This window comes from Taudactylus pleione, unplaced genomic scaffold (assembly GCF_031769625.1).
Source record: "Taudactylus pleione unplaced genomic scaffold, aTauple2 ptg000248l, whole genome shotgun sequence".
NCBI lineage: Eukaryota > Metazoa > Chordata > Amphibia > Anura > Myobatrachidae > Taudactylus > Taudactylus pleione.
In genome coordinates this window covers 3,411,709-3,438,037 of record NW_028284650.1, presented here as the reverse complement: position 1 = coordinate 3,438,037, position 26,329 = coordinate 3,411,709, and the positions used below count along the sequence as shown (strand labels likewise).

The window sequence follows — 26,329 nt, the reverse complement described above, 5'->3', positions numbered from 1 at the left end:
TGAGTGACAGCTCGCCCCGTTTGCTGGGCGGGCCGGGGGGCGTGCCCGGCCAAACGGAGGCGTTCCAGTCGGAACGCTTGCCATTTGGGGGCGGCCCCACTGACATCATTGATGATGTCAGCGGGGAACTTCCTGCTCAAACAGAGCAGGAAGTTCCCTCGGGCTTACGAGAGCCCAGACCCAGCCCATCACCATCGCGACCATCACCCTGATCGCAAGCTAAGCTGTGGGTGGTAACTAACAGCTTAGTTTGCGACCTGGAGGCAGCACTTCAAAAAAAGAAGTGCCCGCCCTCATTCAGAGTGAGCGATCGCTTCTTGCTATCGACTCTGAATGAGGGCCAGAGACTGCTCCCATTTTATGCACTTATTAAGCAATTAAAAAATAAAGGAAAAAATAAACTAAACAAATCACACTGTATTCCATTTTCATTAAAGAGAAACAAATCTGCATCCAATAGTGGATTTAGGGCCTCATTCAGACCCACTCGCAAGCGGCTGTCCGCTCGCAAGTGGGTCGATGGTGTGCACTGCGCATGCGCACGACGGAGGGAGCTCCGTCATGTGCATGCGCCAGACGCGACGAGCTAAGGACTTTCCTTCGCACGTTGTGTCTGATCAAAGTGGGCGTGCTGTCGATGTTGATTGACAGCACGCCCCCTTTGGTGGGCATGCCGGGGGCATGCCTGCCAGACGGAGGCGTTCCCAAGGGAACGCCTACCGTCAGAAGCCGGCCCCACTGACATCACTAGTGATGTCAGTGGGAGTGATTTTGGCTCTGATAGAGCCAAAATCACTCCAGGGCTTGTGGTCGAAAACCCCGACCACAGGCTTCTGGTCGCACTGGCGATGGTCGCGATGGTCAAGACCATCGCGACCATCATCCTGCATGCTCGTATGTGCTGTGGGTGGTGACCCACAGCTATACGAGCGTCCAGGAGGACGCTCCATTTTTATGGAGGACGGCCCTCATTCAGAGCGAGCGCTCTGCTCAGAGCGTCCGGCTCTGAATGAGGGCCTTAATTTTAACTATCCATACTAATACTATACTACAGGACTGTAACTATTCTATATAATGAGCTTGTTCCGCTATCGATGCACCTTTCAGCCACTACCACCTGAAAAGCACATTTCAAAAAAGATGAATGGCTTCTTTTGGGCATATAGAATTTCTGTTTCATTTTAACACAGAGCTTACATTTTAGAACAAGGCAGAACCTGTTTCTTGTGCGTCACCGGTCCAAATATCGGCCAACTGCTTTCAACATTTGGAATAAAGGGCAGACAGAAACAAATGTTTACAATAATAGCTTATAATAGGCAAGAATGCAGAATATCTAATCATCAGTGGTAACTACTTGCTGATATTTGTTGTCTGGCTGTGTGGATGTATCTTTTACCTGATTCTGAGATGGATGGCATTGCAGTGCTGCACACAAGTGGCTGTGTAATTCCGTCCATCTAAAATGGACACTTCCTTGCTGCTTCTGCGATCCCAGCACTGCGACCGAGGGCACAGCTTGGGTTCAACATTGCAACCATTGGGACCATTGGTCGCCCCTTTAGCCAGGCTGCGGTAGTTAAAGCTTACTGCAGCCTGACCAGGTCCTGACAGCTTGCGGAAATCTGCATTGACCAACACAGACCCTCGCCTCATCCCTACCGGAAACCGGGGACGACTTCCCCACTTCTGGGGACGCTGCCCAAGAACGGCCCAGCTCTACCTCCCACTGCGAGTGGCACTGCGAACGGACTCATCATCCTGCACATGCACAGTCCTCTAACAATTGGAAGTGTCCCCTAACGATGGGTTAGCAATAGCATACATCTCTGACTCAGGCCTATAGTCACTGGCCCTGATTCAGAGCCGGACGCTCTGACAGAGTGCTCGCTCTGAATCAGGGCCGGGCTATTTTCTTTTTTGATCGGCCTCCTGGCCGCTAGCATAGCTGTGGGTGACCACCCACAGCTATTGCGAGAGGCCAGGAAGATAGTTGCGATGCCAGGCCAGGAAGATGGTTGCGATGATCAAGACCATCGCGACCATCGGGCTTGCGACGAGACCGTTGTGGTAGGGTCTCGTTGCCGCAAGCCCCAGAGAGATTTCGGCTCTAACAGAGCCGAAATCTCTCCCACTGACATCACTTGTGATGTCAGTGGGGCCGGCCCCAAACGGTGGCGTTCACATGGGAATGCCTCCGTTTGGGCAGCCACTCCCCCGGCCCGCCCACCAAAGGGGGCGTGCTGTCACTCAACATCGACAGCATGCCCCCTTTGGCACAAGACCCGGAGTGACGGATTGCCCATCGCTATCCGGGTCTCGTGCATGTGCACGTCGGAGCCGACTCCGTCGTGCGCATGCGCACTGCCCCACCATCAACCCGGTTGCGAGCGCACAAAGCTTGCAACCGGGTCAGAATCAGGCCCACTGTACACAGCTCTTGTCATTATTTCCATACATCAGCAATTGACTATCACAGCTGCCGGATCCTCAGCAGGATCCGGAGTAGTAGCACTAAATCTGAGCTCTGACAAACTACACGGGAAATAGGGTTCATACATGAATCCCCAAACAATGTACAGTAACATGTTACATGTCATATATAGTTTATATACAGCAGAAAAAATCTCTCTCCTAATTGATTCTGCACTCAGAGATGTCCCTTTGATTTACTGTTTGCTCGTTTCCCTGTGTCCTGCTACCTCTGTTGCTGCCAGATTTCTCTGCACAGCTACTCTGCACTGCGGGAGAGAAGTCTAGTACTAGTCACCGACTACTAATACAGTATCCGTTCTCTCCTCTCCCTCCCTGCTCCTTTCTCCTAAATGGATGACCTGGGGAAAGGAAATCTCTATCTGACGCATGACTCCTTGCACACCATTGTCAGGCAGCAGAGCCAGCATGTAGGGAGTGGCGTGAGAGATTTTAAGTCAGCGAACCTTACTCTAGATTTCTTTCACATGGTCACACATAAAGGAGATTCACATTATTTGGACGGACAAACCAGTGTATAAAAGACACACTCATTTGTTTGCAAGTGTGTGAGGGAGATGTACTAAGCCATGGAAAGAGATAAAGTGGAGAGACATAAAGTACCAACCCATCAGCTCCTAGCTGTAATTTTACAGACTGTTTGAAAAATGACAGTTAGGAGCTGATGGGTTGGTACTTTCTCTCTCTCCACTCTATCTCTCTCCACGGCTTAGTACATCTACCCTGTATCACAATGGAATGTGGGCGCTGTACGCTAATTCTCCTGCAGCTGAGATTATCGTACCCGTGGATGTGTGAAAATATGCTAATGCAACAGCGGCTGGGACTTGTACTGAGACGCCCACCAGAGCCTTCGTAGCTGTCCATAACTGCGGCATCTGACACAGATTAGGCCAACATCGACTCCTCAAGTAAGTCTATGGTCACGCAGAATATCCGCCGTAACTTAGACTACGGAGCCATGATAACTGCGTGTGGGATCGCAGATGCCGGATGTGACAGGCCCCCGAAACAGTCGAGACGCGCCTGCATTTTTAGTTGAAACTCCCCGTTGCCTCCCCCAAATGCACCCAGCCTGTCAATCACACTGTGATCAAAGCCTTGCAGCGTGCTACTACAGTAATGTACCGTGACTCATATTAGTGCGACTCAGACCCTTGTGCAGTGGCAAAGAATCACTCCGTTTGCGAATATCCGGCATAGTGTACAAATGTGAATCAGGCCCAAAGTGCATTGAATCTTTTCCCTGTATCCTGCTTTATGGTTGTCTGCACTAAGGGCCCTATTCAGAGGTGCAGGAAATGCCGATGTTTGCTGATCTGAGTGTCATGACCATTTTGTGGAAGTGTCTGAGGGTCTGATTCAGAACCGGACGCTATTTGCGCTCGCTCGTTCAGAAAAAGGGGCCGGCTATTTAAATTAACTGTTCGCTCTTTGCGGTTTGTTCACGCCTCTATGTCTGAACGAGCGAACCAAACATGCGGACGTAATTCTGAAAAAAACGCCCCCTGGCCGCTCGCATCATACGTCATCTCCGCTATTTATTAGATTAATCGAGTACATCGAACGGCGTATGAACTGCTCGCTATTTTTCTGGTTGGTTTTTCCTACCGCAATCATGCGAGTAGTTCTGACTATAAAACAACCAAGTGACGTGGTCGATGAGAGCTGCTTTATTAATTATGCACACCCTTAAAACACCCGTTTTGACCTTTAGGCATGCCTGTGTTCTGATCTCCACTCCCCGTTTTCAAGCACCTTCCCCTGTGACCACCCACAAACGCCTCATCCTGTCACTCAAAATAGCAGGCATTCGCTATTTAGGGAGCACACGATTTTCGGCCACACTGACTGGTTCGTGCATGCGTATTACAATCCGTACACATGCTCAGATGTGCGAACATCACTCGGAACGAACGAGCGGCCGCTTACAAGCGGCTCTGAATGAAGCCCTGAGTCTGCAAATTCATATGCAGTGCTTAAGGCTCCGATGGCTCACTTCCGACCATGACCATCTGGTTGCTCAGAAGATCGATGCTGCGACTGGTGTGTGACCGATGCTGCATCTGTGTGCGTTAGTGGAGGATTTTGAGAAGCTACTAGTGGGCATCTCAATACAAATCCAGATGGCATTAGCATATTTTTGCAAATCAAATTATTACATCAATTAGAACAACAGGTAGCATATGACACAGGGGAATATCACAGGTGTATTGATAGGTATAATATGTTGCTTCAGGGTTTTGCTTGGTGTGATAGTGCACCGGCCATGATCGCGGTACACCGGCGGATAGTGTATAGCACAGTAGTTGGTGCTGGTGGTGATTAGTCCACCCATGGTGTGCTTAACCAGTACTTAGATTTGTTACATCAAGTAGAACAACAGATTGCATATAACCCAGAGAATATCACAGGTGTAACAGATGTAGGTATGTTATATTGTTTGTAGCAGCCTGGAGCTCCGGGTATTGCTGGGCATTATAGTCATACTTACCGACATTCAGCTCCCCCCTTTCCGGGAGGGAGCTGAATGTCTATTTCTAAGCTTCTAATGTGAGGGGCATAGCAATTACGTGGTTTTGGGGGCGGAGCCGGGGTGTGACCGCGCAGTTGTGTTATTGTGGCCCCCGCCTCTCTTCACAATGCCAAAATGAATGGCATTGTGAAGCATGGGATGGGGCGTTCCCCCCCCCCCTGCTGCAGGGGTGTATGTAAGGGGAATGTGGGGAGTTCTGGGCAATGCGGGTGGTTGCAGGTGGGTGGCGGCAGCTGGGAGATTTGCCTACTTTTCCAGGGGGCCGGGAGCCCCGCCCAATTTTCAGGAGACTCCTGGCCATCCCGGGAGAGTAGGCATGTATGCTTATAGTGCGCCTGGAGTGTTTGCAGTAATGGCATGTCTGATCGTAGCACTGGTGGTCTCATGTACAATGGTGGTGTACGCAGGGCCGACCCGATCTATACGCTGGGTATGAGGCCGCGTAGAGAGGCCGACTGTGGAGGGTGCCGTGGCAGTCACCCGGCCAGAGGCTCGAGTCCCTGCTGGAGGAGGAGGGACAGCTCTCCTCCCCTCTCATCTATAGAGCGATGAAGCAATCGGATTATCAAAGTGATGATCCGTGGCCAGCAGCTGGCCGCGGATCATCACATTAGTAATCCAATCCAAGCAGTGCTGGCTGCACTGAGACCTATGCGGGAGTGGGTGGGGCCGGGTGACGGGTCATGTGCCTCCGGGCAGACTGTGTCACTGTGACACAGCTGCCTGCACTGGTGTGCCACTGCGCTCAGGAGGGCACCCGCTGACGTCACTGCCAGCCTGCCAGATCTGTTCCCCACCTTCAGTCCTCTGCTGCCGCTATTGGAGCCAGCAGGTAAGTCTGAGTAAGGGGCTGTGATGGAGGGGCTGTGATGGAGGGGCTGTGATAGAGGGGGACTGTAATGGAGGTGGCTGTGTTTCAGGGGTGCTGTGATGGAGGGGTGCTGTGATGGAGGGGTGCTGTGATGGAGGGACTGTAATGGAGGTGGCTGTGATGGAGGGGCTGTGATGGAGGGTGGGACTGTAATGGAGGGGCTGTGATGGAGGGGTGCTGTGATGGAGGGGCTGTGATAGAGTGGGACTGTAATGGAGGGTTGCTGTGATGGAGGGGCAGTAAAGGAGGGGCTGTAATGGAGGGGCTGTGATGGAGGGGCTGTGATGTAGGGTGGGGCTGTAATGGAGGGGCTGTGATGGAGGTGACTGTGATGAGGGGGAGTGAGAGGGGTTACGTTGAGGGGATATGGGGGCTGTGATGAGGGTGATATGAGGGGCTGTGATGGAGGTAATGGAGGTGACTGTGATGGAGGTGACTGGGATGAGGGGGAGTGAGTGGGTCTATGTTGAGGGACTGTGAAGAGGGGATATGAGGGGCTGTGATGAAGGGGGGCTGTAATGTAGAGGCTGTGATGGAGGTGACTGGGAAGAGGGGGAGTGAGAGGGGCTATGTTGAGGGGCTGCGAAGAGGGGATATGAGGGGCCTGTGATGGAGGGACTGTGATGAGGGGGATATGGGGGCTGTGATGAGGGGATATGAGGGGAGTGAGAGGGGCTGTGATGAGTGGGGTTGTGATGACTGGGGCTGTGGTGAGGGGTGAGGTGAGGGGCTGTGATGAGGGGTGCTGGGCTGTGAGGGGCTCAATGGGGGGTTGATGAGTGAGCTAGGATGAAGGGGCAACAAAATCTATTCCTGCTTATCAAAAAATGTTGGCTCGGGCCAGCCCTGAACATACGGGCATACAGTGAGGCACTGCAGACTCTTAGGTGGTGAGAGTTTCATGATTTGACCTGTCCTCATGGACGCTGAGGAGTAAAGATGGATGGAGAGACGCGTGGAGATGTCGCTCATGTGCAGTAGCACATGTCAGAGGTCAGACTCCTTCCAACATCTACATCAAGTGCTGTGTGTATATGCCCCAAGAAGAGGTGAGGTGTATACAAAAATGGGGTGTGGTTAGGTCATGTTCTCGGTGTGTAAGAACCTTAAAAACACAAGTGGCGTCCACTACCTCCCAACATCCTGCCAATCAAGACAAAGCCCTGGATGTAAGAACAGCGTTATAGCTCCCTCAGGTTAGTACTGAACCTTACAAATCTGGACTTTTGGAAGGTGTGGTACTGAGATAATTTTTATGCTGGGACTTGTAGTTCCACAGCAGTAGGAGAGCCAACACTGGTATAAAGCATATACAGTTCTACATAATATGTTATCTGACAATTATAGTATATTAGCAATGCCATGTAATTATTCTGGTTTGGGCTCGGATGCAGCTTTTGCTTTGGATACGAATCTGATGTAAACAACATCTCATGTTTTAAGTTTAATTTTGTCCAGTAAGATAGAACATTGTCAGATGTGACAAATGTTCCCAATTAACTATACTGAAAATCAGCTTCACTCACATCTAGCTGTGGGACAAAAATAACAAACTTGCGTGATTTTAGGTGATTTAAGGGCAACTTGTTTCAATGCCATTTACTAGCCAAGAAAAACTTGCACCTCTGAGGTGTGGGCTTGTGGTGATTCTCATCCCAACCAGACTTGGGGTAGAAATCAACGTTCCACACAGGTACTCATATGTTCTCACAGCTACCCACAGGTACTCACATTACCATCAGGTACTCACATTACCCACAGGCACTCACAAAGTGTCTTTATGGACAATACCCTGTGGTGAATAATACACATATAGACGTAAAGAGACACAAATACACAGGCTGGGTGCAATTTCTAGCTGATCCAAGAACTGGAAACAATCAGCTAAGTGTAGAAATATATGTATTTAGCACTGTTGATAATGAAGTGAGCTTCTGCGCAGACTCAATTTTGTTCCTTCAGGGAGGCTTCATTTTCTGTTCCAAGATGGCCACCAATGTTAATACCATGCATGTGCGGCACAATCTTGTCACTGTATAAGAGGGCCACATTGGGAGGAGTGCTCCTGCTACACTCTAGAGAGACATAACCCTGCCTTTACTGCTATTTCAGAATCCTGCACTGCTACCCGCTAGCTGCATACACTCACAAGCTGGTGACACCCCGCTCCACCCCATCCAGAACCAGTGTGTATCACAATGATTACAGCTGCAGATCATTTGTCCTCCAAAAAACAATCCCACTGGTTAAGCAACTGGGATGTTCGGGACACGTGGATAGCACTGCAGGCAGCGTATCAAGATGGAGGTCTCATGGGAAGAATTCATTTGAGACATGTATTTTACAACACCAGGTTATGTAGCAGTATGAGTGATTACATTGAGAGAATGATGTCTGCTTCTTAGCAATTAATGTCTGTTGAAGTGCAAGTAGATAATGAAGAGATCGCTACAGAACTTGATGCCAGAGTTTGGCTTCCTAGTTGGGGCATTTGAAGCAAACACAGCAAAACTAACAACAGACACAGAATGAGCAAAGTTATTGCAGTTCCAAGTACGCTTTTCATGTGAGCTCAGTGCTGAAAATAATGCATTACTCACAAAAAATGAAACATTTTGAAAATTCAATTTCAAGTGCAACAACTATCACAAGATAGGTCACAAAGTGACTCCTATGCGAAGCAAGAAATGCAATGGCAAAGATGAGTTAGTCCTGAGTGTTACAGATAACCACAGAAAGGATTGCTGGTACATTGAGTCAGGTGTAACAAGGAATTTCATCTTTGGGAAACAATTGCTTACAGCTACCAAGTTGAAATAATTAAAGCTCGCATGAAAGTTGGGACTAAAATGAAAGTCATAGAAATGTGCTTTATGTATCAAAAATGGGAACAAATCTTATAGCCATTAGTGGTTCAAATGTAATTGAGCTCTATAGGGAGGTAGATAGGTGAAGGGTTAAAAAGAAGGTAAAAGGAATAAAAAGAGGTTAAATAAAATACATACAAATAATAAAATGTTTGAAATATCTATATAAAACAGTTGAAGCATATACCATAAAAACGTCACTGTAATTTTAATACTGCGTTTTGTGTTTATAGCCTTTTTATAAAAAAGTGGGGAGCAGAGCTCGGGGCTCGGGAAGGGTGTGAGCAGTCTGCTTGGTTAGGGGTCCGCGATGTGTGGCAACAGCTATCCCTAAGCTTACCCTACTTGGGGCTGTGTTCACCTCCTCCTATTGAAGTGGCTGCTGGCGATCTGTGGAAGCGTTTCTCAGATGAGTCGCCTCCCGATGACGTCAGACGCCCACCGATAGATGGTGCTCATGTCTTGCTAGCTCCAGCTAGTGCCCTCCTGTCTGGTCCCGCTCCAAACCAACGCGTTTCACACCACATAGGGTGCTTTGTCAAGGTACTCACAGCTGACTAACTATGCCTCTGACCCAGAAATTAAGACCATGATGTTGCTCTCACATGGCTAAGCACTGTAGTTTCCATATAAATAAAAAATACACTAGTATAAAGAGTACGCTTAAAGACACAAAAAGGAAAGAGTGTAAATATTGGAAGATTCAAAAATTTCTGCAGATTCCATTATAATCCAATATAGAGTATTTAGCAGTTCTTTGTGGCTTCACTTTGCAAAATCCTGGCCGTGTCTTCTTAGGGCTTTTGCTAGCTAACCTGCTGCAGCTTTGCAGTGTTCAGTCCAAGGGGATCTGTAATCCTCCAACCAGTACCAATTACTCTCCTGATGGAAATGTATTGAGTGAGGCCTGCACCACAGAACACACTAATCCAGTCAGGCAGGAGGGAATTTCACTATCAGCTGGTGCATGAACGCCAGGAACTCCAGCCCATTGTGGCCATAGACTGGTTCCTCAAAATACAGTAACAACTTTCCTTTTCTTCTCCGAGAACTGGCCCTTTTGGCAATCCTTCCCTTGCTGAATATTGAACATTTACCCAGGAGAAAGGGCTGTAATCACCCAGAGGATGGTTACAGGCTGGTCTAGGCAGGGCAATGACTGTTTTCCACTTGCCGATCTTAAATGTAGCATTCTTGGTTACTTTGGTTACTGTGTTCCTCTTTTAGGAAGATATTGGCAGCCAATAAAGTAAATATTAATTTATCTTTGTTATTAAGCTTGAAGCCTATTGGACAATAGTTTGCATACAGGCTCGTCATAGAGATGCAAGACAGGTGGAGGCCAAAGAGCAGTTATTGACTAGGACATAAAAAATCTAAGTTCCATTATTATGTAAATAAGATAATAATTACTTATTTCTACCATATCTCAACCTTTAATAACAGATGGCACTTGTCACTTTCCTCCCGTATCTGTGATTGGCGCTGCCACAAGTGAAAGAACAAAGCTGATTAATGACATGTGGACCTCTCTGGCTAGGATTGGGGTTAATGAGTCCGTATCATTTGTTCCTGTGGCAGAAGTCCAGCCCTGGATGCATTCCGATTTTTCAGACCCTTTTTTTTATTTCATTTAATGCCCACGGCGAATCAATGCTATTTGTCAGCTGCAGCTGTGCTGTATGGGAACAGCAAGCAGGAATAGCAAGACCTGGAAATCATAGAGGATAAGCATGGGGGAGGGGGGGTGACAAGAGACTCATCTGTAAATATAATATCAGTGTTGCTTCCTCGTCAATATGCATGTATTGCTAAAAGTTACACGAGCACAATGCAGCTACTTGTGCCATACTTGTCTACTGTCTGGAGAACTCCTGAATGTTCTCAGGGGAGAGTAGGTACTAATCCCGAACCCACCCCTCCCCCCCACGGATTTTCTAGTGAAATGGGTGAGATGAGAGAGGTGATGATGTGATTCTCAATGAATCTTGCCAGCTTAATCCTGCCCCCTCACCTTGATGCAACCCACTTGACTCCGCCCCCAGAATGATCACATGCATCCCCCCTCCAGGAACTCTTCCAGAGTAATGGTGCATACACATGGTCAGATTTTTCTTCAGATCTGAACGATAACGATTTTAAAAATCGTTCAATCGTTCATATCTGAAGGAAAATCTGACATATCTGACATGCCTGGACGATGAGCAATGGGCCTAATTTAGACCTGCTCGCGAGTGAAGGACGCTCGCAAGCGGGTCGATGGTGCCCGAATGTGCATGCGCACGACGGAGGGAGCTCCGTTGTGCGCATGCGCGAGACCCGGCGAGCGACGAGGAATACGTCGCTCGGGGTCTCGCACCAAAGGAGGCGTGCTGTCAATGGTGAGTGACAGCACGTCCCCTTTGGTGGGCGTGCCGGGGCATGGCTGCCAGATGGAGGCGTTCCCATGGGAATGCCTACCGTCTGGGGCCGGCCCCACTGACATCAGTAGTGATGTCAGTGGGAGTGATTTTGGCTCTGATAGAGCCAAAATCACTCCTGGGCTTGCGGCAGCAAGACCCTACCGCGGGGTCTCGTCGCAAGCCCGATGGTCGCGATGGTCTTGACCATCGCGACCATCATCATGGACGCTCGCTATAGCTGTGGGTGGTAACCCACAGCTATGCGAGCGTCCATGAGGCCGCTCCAAAAACAGGTAGGAGGGCCCTGATTCAGAGCGAGCGCTCTGGTCAGAGCGTTCGGCTCTGAATCAGGCCCAATGCGCGTTCCCGATGGTCAGATAACGATATCTGACATCTGATGTGTTTGCAGTCAGACTTGGACGAGTCCATTAATTTTAATGCAGTCAAAAATCGTTCAATCGTTCATCTGACAAATCTGACCATGTGTATGCTCCATAAGAATATTTTAAAAAGTTGACTTTATGACCTCAGCCTATCAAAATGTGTTGAAAGTGGTGCCATTTTAAAATATAGTAAAAAGCATTTATGAGACTAAGGGGCCTATTCATCAACACTAAAATAACGTTTTTAAGGACATTTTCCTTAATTACCGTTATTTTAGTATTCATGAAGACACTTAACAAAGGAGATATCACTGGTATCTCCTGGTAAATCCGCTTGCGTTAATTTCCACACTCTATGGAGATATGGAAATTCTGCTATTCATCAAATTCCGAAAAATATGTATTTTCAGAATTTGATGGTGTTACTGTCCGCCACTCTGACGTGGCGTTCAGCGGGTGACATTTACCTCGTGTCAGCTGGGCAGGTTCTCCTCTGCTCCCTCTGGCACTCTGGTCCCTTCCTAGGCTCCGTCTGCTGTGCTGACACTGTGTTCTCCCGGCAGAACACAATAAAGTTTAGAAAATAATATATATTTTTTTCTTTTTTCTAAACTTTACTGTGTTATGCCGGGAGAACACGTGTCAGCACAGCAGATGGAGCCTGAGGCGGCTGCAGTGGCCAAGTAAGTGGGGGACAGGGGGGGAGGTGAGCGGAGGTTGGGGGGGGGCAGAATTACCTCAGCTGTAGGCAGAGTTACGGATGTAACGGCGCATTGCGCAGCACTGTTTACAGCTGCGGTAAGGTATGTATAGGCAAGGAAAAGTATCTATTTCCCAAAAAGCTGTCATCACAAAACTTACTGCTTTTCGGAATAGATAGTTATGGAGAGGAGGAATGATGAATTCCTTCGGTAATTAGGTAGAACTCCATGCCAGTTCTAAACCTAAGTATTTCCATCGAGTTTTAAGTAATGACGAATAGGCCCCTAAAATAGTTGTTTATAATTCCAGTTTAACATGATTTTACTTCTAAAAATCAACTCACTTCTTTATTTCTCATGTTTTGTCTGTTGCCGATTATTGTATTTCAATTAAGGGTGTGCACCGGCCACTTTTCGTGTTTTGTGTTTTGGTTTTGGATCTGGATCTTTCTTCGTGTTTTGGATCTGGATTGGTTTTGCCAAAACCACCCTTCCGTGTTTTGGGTTCTGGGTTTTGTGTTTTGGATCTGTATTTTTTTTAAAAAAAGCATAAAAACAGCTAAAATCACAGAATTTGTGTGTTTTTCTGCTCCTATGCTATTATTAACCTCAAAAACCTTAATTTCCACACATTTCCAGTCTATTCTGAACACCTCACACCTCACAATAGTGTTTTTATGTCCAAAAGGTTGCACCGAGGTAGCTGGATGACTATGCTAAGCGACACGAGTGGGCGGCACAAACACGTGGTCCATCTAGGAGTGACACTGCAGTGGCAGACAGGATGGCAGTTTGAAAAACTAGGCCCCAAACAGTACATAATTCAAAGAAAAAAAAGAGATGCAAGATGGAATTGTCCTTGGGCCCTCCCACCCACCCTTATGTTGTATAAACAGGACATGCACACTTTAACAAACCAAACATTTCAGCGCCAGGGTCTGCCACACGACTGTGGCTGAAATGATTGGTTTGTTTGGGCCCCCACAAAACAAGCTGGCAATTAATCTGTCCCTGCACAAACTGGCTCTACGGAGGCAAGATGTCATCCTCATCCACCGATTCCTCACCCTCTTCAGTGTTGTGTACATCCTCATCCTCACAGAGTATTAATTCTTCCTCGCTGGAATCCACAACCACAGGTCCCTCTGTACATTCTGGAGGCTGGTCTCCCTGGAAGAGTTGATAATTCATTTTATGAACATCATCTTCTCCACAGTTTGTGGAAGCAACCTCCTACGCCTTTCGCTGACAAGGTTCCCGGCTGCACTAAACCCTCTTTCGGAGTACACACTGGAGGGGGGCAACTCAGGTAAAATAGAGCCAGTTTGTACAGGGACCTCCAAATTGCCTCTTTTTCCTGCCAGTACAGGTACGGACTGTCTGACATGCCTACTTGGATGCTGTCACCGATGTAATCCTTTAACAGACAGACGCACGCTTGTCGCTGCTGCTTTGAGGATGCAGGTGCGGCTACAGCCCACACATTTCACAAAGACAGAAAAAAGGAATTTTTTATTTTTTGTGGAGCGCACTTTGAGGGTTACACCACCCTTTAACAGACAGACGCACGCTTGTCGCTGCTGCTTTAAGGATGCAGGTGCGGCTACAGCCCACACATTTCACAAAGACAGAAAAAAAAAAGAATTTTTTTATTGTTTGTGGAGCGCACTTTGAGGGTTACACCACCCTTTAACAGACAGACGCATGCTTGTCGCTGCTGCTTTAAGGATGCAGGTGCGGCTACAGCCCACAAATTTCACAAAGACAGAAAAAAAAAGAAGAATTTTTTTATTGTTTGTGGAGCGCACTTTGAGGGTTACACCACCCTTTAACAGACAGATGCATGCTTGTCGCTGCTGCTTTGAGGATGCAGGTGCGGCTACTGCGCATTAATTTCACACACAAACACAGAAAAAAAGAAGATTATTTTATTTTGTTGGAGTGCACTTTGGGGGTAACACCACCCTTTAACAGACAGACACACGCTTGTCGCTGCTGCTTTGATGACAGTATCATATGCAGTGACAGTAGACTTGTCAGAAATTGTTGGCACGTCCTTCAGTCCGGACCAGATGTCCAAACCGGCCCTTGACTTATGACACAGGCGCACGCTTGGCGCTGCTACTGTGTTGATGCACGTGCGGCTACATCGCACACAAGTCACAAACACAGAAAAAAAAATGTTTTTTATTTTTTGGAGCACTTTGGGGGTTACACCAACCTTTAACAGACTTATGGGACACCGGCGCACGCTTGGCGCTGCTCCTTTGTTGATGCACGTGCAGCTACAGTGCACACAATTCACAAAGACAGAAAAAAAAGAATTTTTTATTGTTTGTGGAGCGCACTTTGAGGGTTACACCACCCTTTAACAGACAGATGCACGCTTGTCACTGCTGCTTTGAGGATGCAGGTGTGGCTACAGCCCACACAATTCACAAAGACAGAAAAAAAAGAAGAATTTTTTTATTGTTTGTGGAGCGCACTTTGAGGGTTACACCACCCTTTAACAGACAGACGCACGCTTGTCGCTGCTGCTTTGAGGATGCAGGTGGAATCTAGACGGGATTTGGAACCGGGGACACACTACCTCCATCAATTGTCTAAATCCCACTGCACTAATGGTGGATACCGGAGGCACGTCTAACACCAACATAGCAGTCAAGGCCTCAGTTATACGTTTTGCTTCAGGATGACTGCTGTCGTACTTCATCCTCCTCGCTAGGGACTGTTGGAGGGTCAATTGTTTAGTAAAATTAGTGGTGTTCCTACTTCCTCTCTGGGATGATGAACAACTCCCAGCAGCAGCAACAGCACTAGGAGGAAGTGGTTCTTGATCTTTCACTATTTTATTTTTATCTGAGAAAGTTTGGTCATCCATTTATGTTATATTGATATATACGTGCGGCTAAGGCGCACACAAACGCAGAAAATATTTTTTTATTTTTGCTGGAGAGTAGTGCACTTTGTGGGTTACACCACCCTTTAAGAAATGAGCCAGCCGGCTCTTTACATATGGGACACAGGCACACGCTTGGCGCTGCTCCTTTGTTGATGCACGTGCAGCCACAGTGCACACAATTCACAAACACAGAAATTTTTTTTTTATTTTGTTTGGAGTGCCCTTTGGGGGATACAGCACCCTTTAGCGGTCAATCCAGCCGGCCCTTTATTTATGGGACACAGGCGCACACTTGGCACTACTTTGTTGATGCACGTGCGGCTACTGCGCACACAATTCACAAACACAAAAAAATATATTTTTTTATTTTGTTTGGAGTGCCCTTTGGGGGTTACAGGACCCTTTAGCGGTCAATCCAGCCGGCCCTTTATTTATGGGACACAGGCGCATGCTTGGCACTACTTTGTTGATGCACGTGCGGCTACTGCGCACTCAATTCACAAACACAGAAAATATTTTTTTATTTTGTTTGGAGTGTACTTTGGGGGTTACAGCACCCTTTAACGGTCAAGCCAGCCGGCCCTTTACTTATTACACAGGCGCACACTTGGCACTACTTTGTTGATGCACGTGCGGCTACTGCGCACACAATTCACAAACACAAAAAAATATATTTTTTTATTTTGTTTGGAGTGCCCTTTGGGGGATACAGCACCCTTTAGCGGTCAATCCAGCCGGCCCTTTATTTATGGGACACAGGAGCACACTTGGCACTACTTTGTTGATGCACGTGCGGCTACTGCGCACACAATTCACAAACACAAAAAAATATATTTTTTTATTTTGTTTGGAGTGCCCTTTGGGGGTTACAGGACCCTTTAGCGGTCAATCCAGCCGGCCCTTTATTTATGGGACACAGGCGCATGCTTGGCACTACTTTGTTGATGCACGTGCGGCTACTGCGCACTCAATTCACAAACACAGAAAATATTTTTTTATTTTGTTTGGAGTGTACTTCGGGGGTTACAGCACCCTTTAACGGTCAAGCCAGCCGGCCCTTTACTTATTACACAGGCGCACACTTGGCACTACTTTGTTGATGCACGTGCGGCTACTGCGCACACAATTCACAAACACAAAAAAATATATTTTTTTATTTTGTTTGGAGTGCCCTTTGGGGGTTACAGCACCCTTTATCGGTCAATCCAGCCGGCCCTTTATTTATGACACAGGCGCACGCTTGGCTCTACTTTGTTGATGCACGTGCGGCTACTGTGCACACAATTCACAAACACAGAAAATATTTTTTTATTTTGTCTTGAGTGTACTTTGGGGGTTACAGCACCCTTTAACGGTCAAGCCAGCCGGCCCTTTACTTATGACACAGGCGCACGCTTGGCACTACTTTGTTGATGCACGTGCGGCTACTGCGCACACAATTCACAAACACAGAAAATATTTTTTTATTTTGTTTGGAGTGTACTTTGGGGGTTACAGCACCCTTTAACGGTCAAGCCAGCCGGCCCTTTACTTATGACACAGGCGCACGCTTGGCACTACTTTGTTGATGCACGTGCGGCTACTGCGCACACAATTCACAAACACAAAAAAATATATATTTTTATTTTGTTTTGAGTGCCCTTTGGGGGTTACAGCCGGCCTTTTACTTATGGGACACAGGCGCACGCTTGGCGCTGCTCCTTTGTTGATGCACGTGCAGCCACAGTGCACACAATTCACAAACACAGAAAAAATATTTTTTTTTTTAGCACTTGGAGGGAGCACCTCTGACGGACAGAGCACCCCCTGGACAACACTACAGCATCCCTTTAGGACTGGGACACTGCACAGGACTTTGGAGTGGACACAGCCCCTATGGACAACTGACTGCACAACACAGTCCAGCCAGCCCCTATGGACTTTGAAGTAGTGGACACAGCCCCTATGGACAACAGCAGCACAGCGCAGCACAGCACAGCACAACACTACACTGCACTACACTACACTACACTACACTACACTACAACACTACACTACACTACACAGCCCAGCCAGCCCTAACTCCCACCTTCCCTCTTCACTGTCCACAGCCGAGTGAGAAAATGGCGCCGACGCGGGTACCTTATATAGGATCCAAAACCCGCGAGACCCGGAAAGCGGGATGATGACGTTTTGCCTCGATTTCAGATCTGAGTCAGGCGGGAAAAGTCGAGCCTGACTCGGATCGGCCTCGGACCGGGGGGGCTCGGAGGGGTTCGGATTTCAGAAATCCGGACCCGCTCACCCCTAATTTCAATGTTTAATATGCTATTTTGAGGTTTTATTTCACCATTGGTTCATTAACACATTGGGGCTGATTTTGAATTGAACGCAATGAAAGCATCGGGCAAGCATCCGATATTTTCCCTCTGTGCATTTGTCCGAGATACACTGCGCAAGTGTCCTTGATGGTTACCACCAGGGGACACAGATGGAAATTGCATTGTGATCCATGCAATATTGATTGGGCGCTTCTAGATGGTAACCATTTGTGGTGGCTAACAGGTGGGGGCATATCAGTGTCAGCTGCTTCATCTAAAGAAGCAGTTCCACTGTCATCAGCCACCATGGTCCCTTAGACATTCTGCTCCTGCTATTGGTAGGTGCAATTTTTGATGGTGCGGCGTATGGTCTGCCAATTGTGCTTCTTTGTACGCACATCAGTGGATTTACGGAGCGGCCGTGGGCATCTCCATAGGACACCCATCTGCCACGGCATTAACATAAAGATGCAGTAGCAGCTGTGACAAAAGTAACAGCCGCTACTACAACTGAGTCAACCTCTGAAGCAGAGGGGCTGGTGGTATCAATTGGGGCTGGTGGTGAGATGGGCAACTGGTGCTGAAGAGAGAGCTTGGTGGTATCAATTGGGTATGGGGGTGAGATGGGGCAACTGGTGCTGAAGACCAAGCATGGTGGTAATAATTAGGGATGGTGGTGAGGTAGGTAACTGGTGCTGAATAGATTAGGCTGATGGTAGTAATTGGGGCTGGTGGTGAGATGGGGTAACTGGTGCTGAATAGATGAGCATTATGGTAGTAATTGGAGCTGGTGGTGTACTGGGTGGCTGGGGCTGAGGAGGGGAGGCTGGGCAGATTGTGATGAAGTCAATTGTCTGTTGGTAAGACTGGGGCCTTGAGCTGTGAACTTTTGTTCAGTGCTTCTATTACCCTCCTGGTTCTATTATATACTATTAGAATGTTTTTATAGCAACAACAAAGTGCTAAGTATATCAGTACCCTACTTGTTTGTCCTTCACAATGGTTTCAGCCAATGGGGATGAGATGTAACCAGTGTATCAGTTGGAGGGCCTCTGGATATGCACCTATCAAAGTGCTGTGTTGTAATGGATTAATCTGGGCCCTGTACTGTACATACACCATGAGCACCCAGCCCACCTGTCATAAATGCATTAGGTGGCATGCCACTCTCCGCTGGTGTTAGTATGTTAATAGCACTGTTATATTTACACCCTTCCACTTACACATAATACATTAATGACACCAGTCCCGATATGTGGATACATCCAGTCTATTCACCCAAAATAACTGTTAGTGAGCGTCACAACTCCCAGCTTTTATCAGGAACCCCACCATTCTATATCCTAGCCCCAGTACTGTGCTGTGGGTGAGTATTTTCACAGCCTAGCAAATATATCTGAATTATTTATTACAAAAAGGATCACCGGCAGGGCTGTAACTCTTTTAAGAATACAGTCAGTGTTATACTCAGGGCCTGCCGGAGCCCAATTTTTTGGTGAACGGTTATACAAGGGTGGTTCAATAAAATCCGAATAATAATTCGCACATATATTGTACGTATAATCAATAGTACGGCATTGGTACAGATTAATTTTCCACATAGTCCTCGTACTTGTCTAAGCATTTGTTCCAACTGTACACCAAGGCATTTATCCCAGCATAGAAAAAAATCAGTGTCAAGCACCTAAAGCCAGGACATGACGGCTTGCTGAACTTCACCATCGGTTGCGAATCGCCTTCCACCAGGTGCTTCTTCAATGGTCCAAATTGCCCCCCGCAACTGGCCCAATGTGTCTCAATAGCGGACAGCATTCACAGTATCTCCTTTGGTGAGGAAGTCAACAAGAAGCACGTCCTTGTGGTCCCAAAACAGTCGCCATAACTTATTTTCTGGTGGATTTTTTTTTAATCTCTTCGAAGGTGGAGACAATGCGTGTTTCCATGTCATGGATGCTTGCTTTCATCTCCAGTGTCACATGAAGCACCTATGTTTCATCGCCTGTAACAATACGCTGCAGGAACTGCACTCTCTCCTTTCAGCGCGAATCGCATCACTGGCTGCCCTCGCAGCGGGGGTTAACAGTAAATTGAGGAGGGGGGCGGGGGGATCGCCGGCCGCCAGGAGGCTTGCCTGCCTTTCCGGGGGTCTGGGAGCTGCACCCGATTATCGGGAGGCTCCCGGCCAAATCGGGAGGGTAGGCAACCCTGCTTTTAGTGGAATAAACATTATTCTATACAGATAAAGTTAAAGCAATATGAGGTCTATTTATTAAGATAGTTTTTCATAAAATTGTGCAAAAACTATAGTTTCTGCATAATTTTATGTTTCTCCGCTATGTACTAATAGCCTATTGCACTACAAAAGGCTACCACTGCAGTCCCCGTTAATGTCAATTAAAAAGCGTAGAGTTTGGTCCCTTTTGGTTTACTCCATCCTTAGATGGATTAAACCTTTTATGCCTATGGAGGCATTCCCACATCCTCTGTCCAGCTCCATTTATTCTGTCAGGTCCATTAAAATAGACACATAATTAAAGGAATAGAGGAGATGAGAGAGAGAGAGAGAGAGACAGAAAAGGGGGAGATGGGAGAGAGAGTATATTTACTAAAGGCAGAGTTTTTAGAAGTGGAGATTTGCCTATAGCAACCAATCAGATTCTAGTTATTATCTTCTAGAGGTGCTAGATAAATGTTAAGTAGAATCTGATTGGTTGCTGTGGGTAACTTTTCCACTTCTAAAAACCTGTACTTTAGTAAATCTACCCCTAGGAATAGGGGGAGCCGGGAGAGAGCATAGGAATGGGATAACAAGGAGGGAGGAGGAGGAGGAGTAAATAGGGGAGAAGGAGAGAAAATGGGGGAGATGGAAGAGTGAGAGGAGGAGGAATAAGGGGAGATGAGAGAGAGACAGGAGGAAATTAATAGGGAGATGGCAGAGAGAGAGACCTCAATCGGTTGTGGAGTGCAGCTTACCCAGTCACTGTATGCACTGTATGCAGTCCTTGTGTGAAAACCGCTTCCTGTTGCACTGCAGTTGGTGCCCCGGTCTCGTTAGCACTACGGTTATGACTAAATTAGAGGGCTGCAGGGGACCTGTGACGTCACACCCACGTGACCCGGCATGAAAGAGGGAGGGGCGGGGATGCTTACGGGGGACCAAAAGTATCCCCTCGCGGGCTCGCTACGCTCGCCACGCTTCGGGCACGGTGGCTCGCTGTGCTCGCTACAAATATTTATTCCCCCTCTATGCCCTCGTGGATGGTAACGCAGGAGCGGTTCAGCCTCCTGCAGCGGTCACGTGGTTGATACGTCACAGAGGTCCTTTAGCCACATAGGATCTAGCAACAACCGAGTGATGGAGGTGACTCACTGTCACTGAGTATTTCGGGCTGTGGCGCTTCCGCGTAATGGTAGAGCCGGCCCTGGTTATACAGTACACACATTAGCAATATTACATTTGTTCACAGAATTGTGAGCACATGCAGACAGGGACAAAGAGGCTTGTACACTGGGGAAATCTACATTACTACCAGGTGATCAAGTGTGGCTTTTCTGTGGCTATATATGACACTTTTTTATGGCTATATATTTTGCTTTTCTGGGCTATATATTACACTTTTCTGAGGCTATATATGACACTTTTATATGGCTATATATTTTGCTTTTCTGGGCTATATATTATACTGTTCTGTGGCTATATATTACACTTTTCTGTGGCTATATATGACACTTTATTATGGCTATATATTTTGCTTTTCTGGGCTATATATTATACTTTTCTGCGGCTATATATGACACTTTTTTTGGCTATATATTTTGGTTTTCTGGGCTATATATTACACTTTTCTGTGGCTATACATTACACTTTTCTGTGGCTATATATTACACTTTTCTGTGGCTATATATTATGCTTTTCTGTGGCTATATATTATACTTTTCTGTGGCTATATATTACGCTTTTCTGTGGCTATATATTACACTTTTCTGTGGCTATACATTACACTTTTCTGTGGCTATATATTACACTTTTCTGTGGCTATATATTATGCTTTTCTGTGGCTATATATTACACTTTTCTGTGGCTATATATCATACTTTTCTGTGGCTATATATTACGCTTTTCTGTGGCTATATGTTACACTTTTCTGTGGCTATATATTATGCTTTTCTGTGGCTATATATTATAATTTTCTGTGGCTATATATTACGCTTTTCTGTGGCTATATATTACACTTTTCTATGGATATATTTTACACTTTTCTGTGGCTATATATTATGCTTTTCCATGGCTATATATTACGCTTTTCTGTGGCTCTATATATTATGCTTTTCTGTGGCTATATATTATACTTTTCTGTGGCTATATATTACACTTTTCTGTGGCTATATATTATACTTTTCTGTGGCTATATATTACACTTTTCTGTGGCTATATATTAGACTTTTCTCTGGCTATATATTACACTTTTCTGTGGCTATATATTATACTTTTCTGTGGCTATATATTATACTTTTCTGTGGCTATATATTATGCTTTTCTGTGGCTATAAATTATGCTTTTCTGTGGCTATATATTATACTTTTCTGTGGCTATATATTACATTTTTCTGTGGCTCTATATTATACTTTTATGTGGCTATATATTACACTTTTCTGTGGCTATATATTATACTTTCTGTGGCTATGTATTACGCTTTTCTGTGGCTATATATTATACTTTTCTGTGGCTATGTATTAAGGGGGGTATACACTTAGCGATTTTTATGAACGATAACAATCGTTTGATCGTTCAATCATTTGCAAAAGTGTCTAAAACGACCAGCGATGCGCATGCCCGCTGGTCGTTTAGACATCTATCATCTTTCCAACATGCTGGTCAACCTGATATCGTCAGGTTTAGCATGTTTCCAGATGATTGATGAACCTGCACTGAACGACTAGTCATTCAGTGCAGGCTCATCACACGACTGACAAACGACTGAACGATTACAATGTCATAATCGTGCAGTCGTTTTCAGATCTTCTAGTGGATAGGATACCCGCCTTTACGCTTTTCTGTGGCTACATATTATACTTTTCTGTGGATATATATTACAATGCAATAGACAACATCCAGGAATGATGGATCAGAAGTACACGTGTCACTATACAATGTATACGTATAGTACGATATATAGTTCCATATGGCGCCGGGATGATCTATCGTATTATGGTGTGTACCCAACTTTAGAGGAGAATGTGAAATGTTTTTGATTCCTAATAACGAATGCATATTTTTATAAACAAAACAGATGTTTAGAAACATGAGTTTTTGTCCTATATATGGCTTATGGAAAAGATGGGGGGTATTGCTGGACATCCTAATTTTAAATATAATAAGAGCTGCTACCATGCTGAGACTTGTAGTACCATGCAGGAAAAAGACATTGCAGGTGCACACTCTAAACACACAAACAAGAGGGGGTTTATCCCGCACTAATCGATTATTATATTTCTAATTCCTAACCCAGTTATTTCATATTTTGGATCTTATCCTTTAATTTTACTTAGGTACAACCCCAAGTTCTAATATACAGCACAAATATATACAAAAAAGAAAAAATGACAGCACCACTGCTATTATCCAGCGCACCATACATGAAATTTGCTTTAATAATAGAAACGGTGAATAAGCTACAATATAATAACATGAAAAGAAAGTTATCCAATGAGGATTATTGAAGTACTGTAGAAGCACTAACAGTGGGAATGGAAAAAATATATACTTGGATACATAGGGCTCAATCCAGTGGCATCATGATGGGGGTGCGGGCTGCACCCGGGTGTCACCCTCGGAGGGAGTGACACCTAAATGCCGGCTCCTCTGCAGTGACAGGAGCCGGGTGCCGACAGAGCAGACTGCCCAGTCTCCGTTGATGCTGGACTGCCTCCGGAGTGATGTTATCGGGATTCCTTGTGAGACCACGCCCCTTTATTTAGGTCATGCCCCCTTTTCAGTCGGGTACACCTTAAGCACGCAGAGTGCGCACCCGATGTCACGGTGATGCCTCTGGGTCAATCCAATTAGGTGCGGAATCCTCACACACACGAGTAAGTGTGGCTGTATGCTGCTGACATTTCTAGCAATAATGTGCGAGTCCAGAGTGAGATCAGGCCGCGAGGGGGGAGAATTGCCATGACTTTACTGTTGGAACAGCATAGAAATGCCGGTAATTTGCCCCCTTCGCACCTAATTAGATTGGCCTCATAGTGCAACAAGGTTAATAAACTGAAATACACAATCCCTAATAGGATGATACTTGTTTTCTACAGATAAATTAAAGAGCCTGAATAAGTGACTAGTACCTGCATGATATATACTGGAGAAGGAAAGGATATTAAACAATGAACAAAGGCCCTGATTCAGAGATGGACACTCTGAAAGAGCGCTCGCTCTGAATATGGGCGTTTTTTTTTTTAGTGCGGCCATCTAGCCGCTCGCATAGCTGTGGGTGACCACCCACAGCTATTGCAAGAGGCCAGGATGATGGTCACGATGGTCAAGACCATCGCGACCATCGGGCTTGTGACGAGACCCTTGTGGTAGGGTCTCGTGGCTCTAATAGAGCCGGAAGCTCTCTCACTGACATCACTGGTGATGTCAGTGGGGCCGCCCACAAACGGCAGGCATTCGCTTGGGAACGCCTCCGTTTGTGAAGCCACCCCCCCCACGCCTACAAAACGGGGCGAGCTGTCGATCAACATCGACAGCCGCCCCTTTTGTAGTGAGCCACGGAGCAAGAGATTTTCTCTCTCGCTCCGGGCCTTGCGCACGCACATTGCGACCGCTGCGCGTGCACAGAGGCAACCAACGACCCGCTTGCGAGCGGGTCTGAATCAGGCCCAAAGCCTCTTAAATCAGAGTAAAAAAATTGTACTAAGGACCTGATTCAGACCCGCTCGCAAGTGGGTCGATGGTCCCCCACTGTGCATGCGCTGCCACCGGCATGCGCCGGACCAGTCCAGCGACAACTGCTCCGTCGCTACGGGTCTCGCTACAAGACGGGGCGGCTGTCGATGTTGATTGACAGATCACCCCATTTTGTAGGCGGGGAGGGGGGGTGGCTGCACAAACGCTGGTGTTCCCTTAGGAACGCCTGGCGTTTGTGGGCAGCTATGCTGACATTACTAGTGAAGTCAGTAGTGGACTCCCTGCTCTATTAGAGCAGAGAGTCCACTTGGGCTTGCGAGAGCTGAGACCCTACCACGAGATGTCTGGAGTGGCTTAGTCACAAGTCTGTGGCACACCAAACGGGACTATTTGGCGCAATTTTAGGATGTCAGTGGTTCCCAACCTGGGTGCCGTGGCATTTTTGGGTGCCTCAGGGCACTTGCAGGGGTGCCTCAAGTTGGTGGTCCAGTACCAAATAAAATTATTTTTTTAGTCAGTGTGATAGGCAAAACCAGTGCTAATGGCTGCCAATCAAACAATATATGGAAAAAAGCAGCGCAGCCCTGTCCCCCACCACATAACTGACCCTAACAGTGACATATAAGCACAATTTACTTCATTTCATGTTTGGTGAATTTCTCAATAAGAAACTTTTGGCCAGGAGTGCCGTGGAAAAAATGCTGATACTCTAGGGCTTTTGTGTGTTTGATTCTAAAAAGTTTGGGAACCGCCGGGATAGGTGTATGTAACGTAGACACATCTGTAATATCAAGGAAATTGCCAACAGCGCTTCTCTGAAACTGGCTGGTGAGGTGCAGCAAAAATGACTTAATAACGGAAATGCACACGCAATAAATATTAACCGTACAACAGCTGTAGCATGCATAACTACTGACTGTGCAGATTATTTATTCATGTAAGTCAGAGGTTCTCAAACTCTGCTTTACAGTACAAATTGTAAGGATATCCATGCTTGAGCACAGGTGACTTAATCAGTACCTTAGTTAATTTGATTTAACCATCGGGACTCGAGCATGGAGAGTTTGGGAACTTCTAATATAATATAAGTCATTAAGGGGGAGATGCACTAAGCCTTGGAGAGTGATAAAGTGGAGACTGATAAAGTACCAACCAATCAGCTCCTAATAGTAATTTTTCAAACACAGCCTGTAAACTAACAGGAGCTGATTGGTTAGTACTTTATCACTCTGCACTTTATTACCTTCATAACAATATGGCAACAAGCAGAGATCAGCTACAGAGTTAGGGCCTGATTCAGCAAGGATCGCTATTATGCTTATACGCACGCAACACAGTTGCTAATATCAGCGAGGATATGTAAATATTTGCATTCACATTGCGATCGCAGCCTAACATAATGATGCCCACTTCCTCTTACTCACATCCGTATACTTTGACAATACAGCAAAACAATCGGTAACATCGGAAGCATATGCACAGTTAAGGCAGGTCAGACCTTACTCAGGATTTGCTTACTTCAGCGCACGCTATGAGACCTCAATCTACGTCTGCTATCGCAGTGGCTAATTTATGCACGCCCATGCCACGCCGTCCCAACGCACTGGCACGCCTGCGTTCAGCTGACCACCCCCCCCATCACTACCCACAAACAGCACCTCCTGTCAATCACTCTGAGATGGGTCTGCATAGCCTCTGCAATCGCTGTCCCAATTGCAGAGGCTGGTTCACACACTGCGATGCATACGTATGCGCTGTACACAACAATTGGACGATTTTGTGCATATAAGCAACTGCGATCCTTGCTGAATCAGACCCTTACTTTGTTTCCCCGAATAGACCTGTTCTCACATTGGAGGAAGGGTACTGATTAGTCAAAACAAATCAATGCATAAAATGTGCAACTGTGATTTCTTTGTATGTTTTATAGATCCGAATACTTGAATAAGCTTGAGGAAAGATAA

At 46.5% G+C, this 26,329-nt stretch overlaps 1 protein-coding gene across 2 annotated transcripts in view; it reads left to right on the top strand.

The window, feature by feature from the left end:
- COL5A3 (collagen type V alpha 3 chain) overlaps positions 1-26,329 on the top strand; it is a 348,363-nt gene that overhangs the window by 188,237 nt on the left and 133,797 nt on the right. The window lies entirely within an intron of this gene.